The following is a 7312-nucleotide window of genomic DNA, read 5'->3' as shown; positions in this document are numbered from 1 at the left end:
AATACATAGAGTACATTCCTTATATAGCACTGTAGCTCCTCCCACAATTAACTACACCCACACATACCCTTAACCTATTTAATAAATAGAGTCTAAACTCATCCATCCGGTCTAACCACGTGGCTCATCTGATACAAAGGAGAGGGACGCGTAATTCCAGTTCTTACATTCCTGCACCTGGTCAGTACAGTGATAACAGTATCTTAGCTACGTGTAATTAACTAACTGATACTACAAACACATATACATACATATGCCTTGTGGCAATCTTAGCCTGCTAAACTTGTATTTTACTGGAATTACATCACACTCCCATTTCAGGTCAGTAGGAATAGCCTTAGGGTGTGTCAGCAGACAGTACAGGTATAGAGGAATACGTTATACCCGCTATATGTCCTACTAATGCTGGGAATGGGTGTAGTGCGGAGTTATTTCCTGCTGGGAATACACTAACATCATCAACGTTCCATTACAATAATCCCGCACTGTAAATGACGCACTAGTAGGCGGAGCCAAGTTCCCCCAGCCAAACCCTCTCTAGAAGTTAAGAAGTACGGTTACGCATGCGCATACTCTTCCTCCGTTGCACCTTTAGAACGCCGGCCCGGGTTCTGGTTGTCCGGGTAACGCGCTCCTGGTCTGGACTCATGCTGGCGCCGCCCTCTCCGGCGGGATGCTGCAGGTGACACGCTCTGAGGGGGAGGGGCGGCGCGCGACGCTGGGGGCAACGGCTGTTTCACTGTAACACCGGCGAGGCGGGCACGCGCAGCGCGGGACACAGACCGGTACCTGGCTCACTGTCACGCGCTGTCACTATAGAGCGCATAGCGCGTTAAAGGCGGGGGGCGGGGTCACGGCTGTCAGTGCAGTGCCCGGATTGTGTGTGCTGTGATTGGAGCTCCGAGCTGACTGGCTGTGGGGTAAGCTAGTGTCACAGCATGTCACCCGGTCTGGGGGCATTCACACTGACCCCGGGTAACCCGCAGCCCTGCTCCCAGCCCGGCACCGGCCCATTATAGGGGAACTCGGGGGTCACAATAGCTCAGCCAAAACATACATAACTTGGAGATTTGGGACTTATTTCTCTGTTTTGTTTTTTTTGTCTAAAATTTGAAGTTCACTTTTAGTTGTCTTTTAAATTCCAGACAATTGTTTTTTAACACCCCCTCGCCCCCTAATATGTTACTCGGACTGTGCCTGGCTGGGCATGGATAGCACATTGCTGCTCTGCTCGCTTACATTTCATTTTATTGTTGTTATTGTTATTTTGGCATTGAGTTTGAAATTCCCTCTGCCTGATAACACTCAATGTGTATAGTTTGTCTCCAGCATAGTGTGTGTTCTGTATTGCAATTCAACTTTTGTTGTGTTTGGTATTTATGATCACGAATATTAATTCTTCCAAGGTTTTTCTGGCTTCAAGGATCATCTGAGATAAAGATATGATAAACACATGCTTATTTAAAGCAGTAGTCCTTACGTTGGAAATTATTCAAAAGGAATTAGAATTGAGCAGAATCTACATTTTATGCTAAAATAGATTGTGAAAAAAATATATAACCCATTTTGACAATTTACACTAAAACATGTCATTCCGATATGAACCCAAGGAGTGTATTTGTTAAAGAGTGAATTGTGATCTGATAATCAAATTGCAAAATGTTGGGAAAATGTCAAGAACAATATGGGCACCATAACAACTTAATCGGAATGAAGTTATGGGGTGAAGAGGTGCCTGGGCGCAATAGCAAAATAGTTTATCCCCAAAGTCATCAATCCGGTGCCTGTCGGCTCTGCCCATTGGAAACCTCAGACTGGGAGCCGCTGAGAGTGTCAGCTGATGCTCCCAATCTGAGGCTTTCTGGAGTGTCCTTTTTTTTTTTTTTTTTTTTTTAAAGGTACAGTCTATGCACATGAGGATGTATTTGTTACGGGTCATTCGGCCATCCTTTAACATTTTTCAAACGGCTTGATCAAAATGGATGTTACCAAGACACTCGTAGCCCAGACCACTGTTCGGTATTGGTAATGCAGAAGTTCCTCTACTGCATTAACAATGTTCGTTTTATCCATATCTTAGAGGAACATTATAGCATTTGAAATACAAATCTGTATTCCTGATGCTTTAGTGTCACTGTCCCTACCTGTGTTAAAGTCTATCCCCCACCATGCATAATAAAATGTAAAAAGCAATATGAAAGTTTTGCTCAGCTTTTTCCAGCGCCAAGATCCCCTTGGCACTGCTGACCTCTCGACCTCCCCTGATGTCCTCGAGGAGGTATGGCCTTCTCTGAAATTGTCCAATCCAATGTTCCTCATAGAGGAGCATTGAGGACCTAATGCGCATGCACAGCAAACACCATGCTTGTATCTAAACTTCCCTGTTGGAAAGTATTGAATCAATGCTTTCCGATGGGGGCTTCTGTATCACCCGACCAGGTTTTACTTGGAAGTGGGCTTAACCGTGCAATGTAAAACAAAAAACCTGCAATAATTAACATTTAAGGGTTAAAAGGACAGGTCCACTGCACCCAGGCCACTTCATTGAGGTGAAGTGGTTTGGGGGCCTTATTTATGGTCCTGTTAAAGTAATTAATTTAACCAGTGAATGGCTGTAAAGTAAATTGGTCATTATAAGTTGACTTTCATATCGATCCCTTCACATGCATTGAATAGGAAAGTTTATATATCACAGAGAAACATGATTCATTCAATATAAACTCGCCTCTGATCCAGCGTTGCTATATCCTTATCTAAGAGGGTGCTACACTTCTATAACATCTGCCTCTGGTTTGCCTACACTTTGCCTTTGCTCTAATCAGAGATGCTTCCCGGAACAGTGTTACTATAGCAATCACAGCGGTTTCACCGTAGTTGCCATGCCTGGAGAGCATAAGGACTGCCTGTGGGAGGTCTGTCATGCTTTTCCTGTCAGTAAATTCTTATGCAAAGCTAAATAATTGATAAGTGACCCCTTCCCCCACCCCCATCAATATGTACATTTGCTAGGGTTTATGTAAGAGTTTTAAAGGTGATTATTACACGTATTTGGTTGAGATCATCAATGTTCATTATCTCAGCCAATCCAATGCTTCCTCACTGAGACGCATTGGGAGGCTAGTGCACATTGGTGGCGGTGTCATTAGTCAACCTGGAACTAGAGTACGGTGCTTGCTAATGTCAATTCTGTGCAACTTGTACTGCACCAAATTGCATTCATTGGCTAAAGGGATATGTTGACGTTCTCAGCCAATGAATGGTTGCAGCTTCTGGTATTCTGCCGAAGTCTGAAGCATATCAGTTGACCAACATCATTGGAGCCTGTAATGAACCCAGGTAATGGGTGAAACTGTTGCTTACCAGTTTTTCCCATTACCAAGGAACCAGGCCAGTGTACGCCTCACATCTTAACTGCTACAGTGGTGTGTAGTGGTTTTGATGATTGGAGTAGCTCTTTTATCATCAGATGTTGGAAAATGTTCTTCATTTTGCATTTTCGCAAGTCTAGAGTGCTTAGCTATTTTCATTTATTGAAATTACAAATAGTGGTCTTTATTTGTTTTTATCTTGTGCTTGCTGGAGGCAGGACTATTTCTTGAAAGATTCATGACAGCTGGTTATAATTTAACTGAAAAAAACAACCCCTTGTATGTTTTTATTGTATTTTTAAAAGAAGATGGATGAGCACATCTCTCAGTGATACACTAGTGCAGGGCTAAACAACCTTCGGCACTCCAGATGTTGTGCGCTACATCTCCCATATTTTTCTGACCGAAATAATGCTGGCAAAGCATTGTGGCAGATGTAGTCCACAAAATCGGAAGTGACAAGGGTTGCCTACTAGTGATTATTCTGTCCTGATTTGTGGAAAAACTCATGAGTATGATTTAGTTCTAAATTAAATCATTTTTTTAAAGTGTATTTTGAGCTTAATAATTGTTTTGGAGTTTCAACTGGCAACAAAAGTATATATTTTATAAACATAGACACCTATAGAAATTGATGAGCATTTTTGTATGTATCGTGGAACTATTTTGGATTGTGATCGGGATATGTTGGGTGTTGTCCTGCTGTGCTTGAAAGGTTATTCCTTACATGTGCAGTGTATTCATTTCTACATTTGATATGCAGAGAAAGATAAGATGTGGCATGACAATTCTACCGTGTAACTTTCATGAGGATGGCCTTTTAAACCCAACTTTCCAACCATGTAAAAGGTCATCGTTTAAAGGGTTAAACGTGCAGTAATTGCCCCGGAAACCAATGGAATGCTCCTGGTGATTTAATTGGCTTACATGGTGTCTGTTTCCCTTAACCATTTTGTAACAAAGCCTAATTTTACTTGTTTGGTACTTAAAGACACAAGCTGTTTTGACTTTTTGGTAAAAATGAATGCACCTACACATATTACATTCTGTTTGTTATTTTTACAGACAAGACTTCCAATTGTTTAGATGCATAAACTTTTGCTTTTAGAAGAAGAAAAAACAGTGAATATTTGGAGAGGTACATAGCAGTTTAATAGCAGTTACGAAAATATCAGTTGCCAGTAGATATCACCAGGTGTGTACCTGAGGGTTGTTTGTTTCATATGTGCTTCTTGTTTATGAAATCCCAAAATAGACCTCCCCATTTCATTTTATTAAGGTCAAATTTTGGCAGAAGCATTTGTTAGGCCTATGTTGTGGCATATTGGCTGTTTGTCAGTCCATATTACCCTATAAAGGCTTACATGATATGTATAATTGCTGCCATTTTCTTCACCACGGTGTTGCTCTTTGACCATTCTATTTGATATACTGTTTGGTTGTGGTGTTTGTGGAGAAACCCACAAGGGTGTTGCTATATATTGTAATATGCTTTTTTTCATTCTATAATATGTTGGTGCTCCATGCAATATCAAAATTAAGGATGAAAAGATGCCTTTTCATTAGTATCTGTCATGGTTTTTCACTAAAGTGAAAATTAAATATGAATTTAAAGTTAATTTCAAAATTAAAGCCAGAATAGCTGAATTGAAAGCCCAGCTGACTTTTTTCAGTTTGGTTATTTTGACTAAATTTCCAAGGGGTTAGTCACTCTGTGTCAGGATAAACTATGACCCAACATGCAGCGTCTCAGTAAAGTAATATATAATCTAAAATCATTTGAAATATAGATGTTATAAGGCCTTAGTGTGGCCATATTTTATGTAAATATAGAACGGCCCGAGACAAGCCATGGTAACAAATACAAAATGAGACCGGTTTGAGAAGACAGGCCAGTAGATCTAGGATACCAGAAATAAGAATAGTTAATAACAAGCCACGGTCAAAATAGCCAAATTGAAATTCAAGATAAATGCACTCTCCGATTACCAGTAAATGGAAACCACGACAGGGCACTGATGAAAATCTAAAATGTGTTTATCCCTAAGATGGCAGAGATTGGTCAGAAATGCCATTGTGACGCCAAAGTATGTGTGTGCGTCTGTGATGCCCGCGTGCAATTATGTCGGCATATAGGTGAAGCTATAAACCGGCTCAGTCCTGAAGCGGTTGGCGCATGGGAGACGGCACATAATGGCATCCACCGTATGATCTGTATCCTTCTAGCGTTGTACCTGCCCCGCTCAGCCATGTGATTGTGCCTCTCCTTCCTCTGGTTTTACAAGAAATTTACTTTTACATGGAAAGCATGAGTCATCTCCAAATATTTTAAAGAACTTTTTTCCTGAAAGGTTATCAAGAAAAGATCTCTTGGTCTTGAGGGTTCTTCTCAGAGTGGAATGGCAAACATCCATATTGCAAAACAGAAAGTAATGTAAACTACACCTTTCATCTGTTAGAGTGCATTTTTATGTGCAATCCGTTTTGAATGACGGCCTTTTCTCAGTATTGGAATGCAATTCTTGTATATGCTCCATAACGCACACTACATCTTCAAAACTTGAAATCCTTTACTTATGAAGAATTGGCTACTCTTTAACCCCTTATGGACACATGACATGTGTGACCTGTCATGATTCCCTTTTATTCCAGAAGTTTGGTCCTTAAGGGGTTAAAGGACCACTATAGTGCCTTGAAAACATACTCGTTTTCCTGGCACTATAGTGCCCTGAGGGTGCCCCCACCCTCAGGGTCCCCCTCCCGACCGGGCTCTAGGGAGTGGAAGGGGTTAAACTTACCTCTTTCTCCAGCGCCGGGCGGGGGACTCTCCTCCTCCATAGCGACGTCATCGTCTGAATGTGCATGTGCAGCAGGAGCCGCGCGCGCATTCAGCCAATCCATAGGAAAGCATTCACAATGCTTTCCTATGGACGCTGGCGTCTTCTCACTGTGAAAATCACAGTAGGAAGCGGCTGTCAATGATACAGCCACTAGAGGCTGTATTAACCTTATTATAAACATAGCAGTTTCTCTGAAACTGCTATGTTTATAGAAAAAAGGGTTAATCCTAGCTGGACCTGGCACCCAGACCACTTCATTAATCTGAAGTGGTCTGGGTGCCTATAGTGGTCCTTTAAGTGATATATCAATTTGTTTTAAATACATATTATATATAAATATCTAGATAATAAAATGAATAATGAAAAATAATATGAATGAGCTGCAAATGATAGATTTTTCCCTAATATTTTGTCCTATAGTTATTCATCTTACTTTTAATTATGGTGTGCATTGAAAAAGCCTATGAAACTATTTCAATGGTTCATGAAATTAAACTGAAGTGAAAGGGATTATTCTGGTTTTATTTTTATCTTGGACTCACTAGCTCATAAGACTGTGAGCAGAAAGAAAATGATTTATTTTTGTATCTATTAGTAATTACCAAGGAAAGTAGTGCAAAAAGCTGCTTTAGATGAACGTGTTCATTGTACCAGTGGAGATGTGTGGAAAAGCCTAGCGCTTCTTTGTGTCAGGTTTGGAATACCTATCTAACTGTACATTTTGAAGGACAAACTAAAGTCACTCAGGCCACTTTATATTAATGCCATGGTCCTATAATTTTAACCTTTCCATATAAACATTAAATTTTTTGTAGAAATATCAGTGTTTTCATGGAAGGGTTAAATGCAACTCTAGTGGTTGTCTTCCTGACCGTACTAAAGGGGCTTCTGCCTTTATAGTTAAACCTGGCTATTCAATTGGATTGGCGCAGCGCAACATTTCGCTGTGCATGCTGTCTATCCTCCCAATGTTTTTCTATGGGGAAGCATTGGATTGGCTGAGATCATTAATCTTTATGATCTCAGCCAAGGAGGCGGAGCAACTGTGGGGAGATTAGCATGGCAATGGGATTAAAGGTTAGTAAAATTCAGCTTTTCAAACTC

The 7312-nt window shown here is 40.8% G+C and overlaps 1 protein-coding gene across 4 annotated transcripts in view; it reads left to right on the top strand.

Moving 5' to 3' along the window:
* The first annotated feature begins 573 nt into the window (after positions 1 to 573).
* Positions 574 to 7312, top strand: part of TMEM243 (transmembrane protein 243) — a 30138-nt gene continuing 23399 nt past the window's right edge. The window contains exon 1 of one of the 4 annotated variants that reach the window (XM_063448199.1): positions 574 to 682. The gene's annotated coding sequence lies outside the window, so the exon portion shown is untranslated. The other 3 variants (XM_063448201.1, XM_063448200.1, XM_063448202.1) reach the window with 3 other exon arrangements.

This window comes from Pelobates fuscus, chromosome 3, assembly GCF_036172605.1.
Source record: "Pelobates fuscus isolate aPelFus1 chromosome 3, aPelFus1.pri, whole genome shotgun sequence".
Classification (NCBI taxonomy): domain Eukaryota; kingdom Metazoa; phylum Chordata; class Amphibia; order Anura; family Pelobatidae; genus Pelobates; species Pelobates fuscus.
The sequence above is the reverse complement of the archived record's forward strand: the minus strand, read 5'-3'. Positions and strand labels throughout refer to the sequence as shown.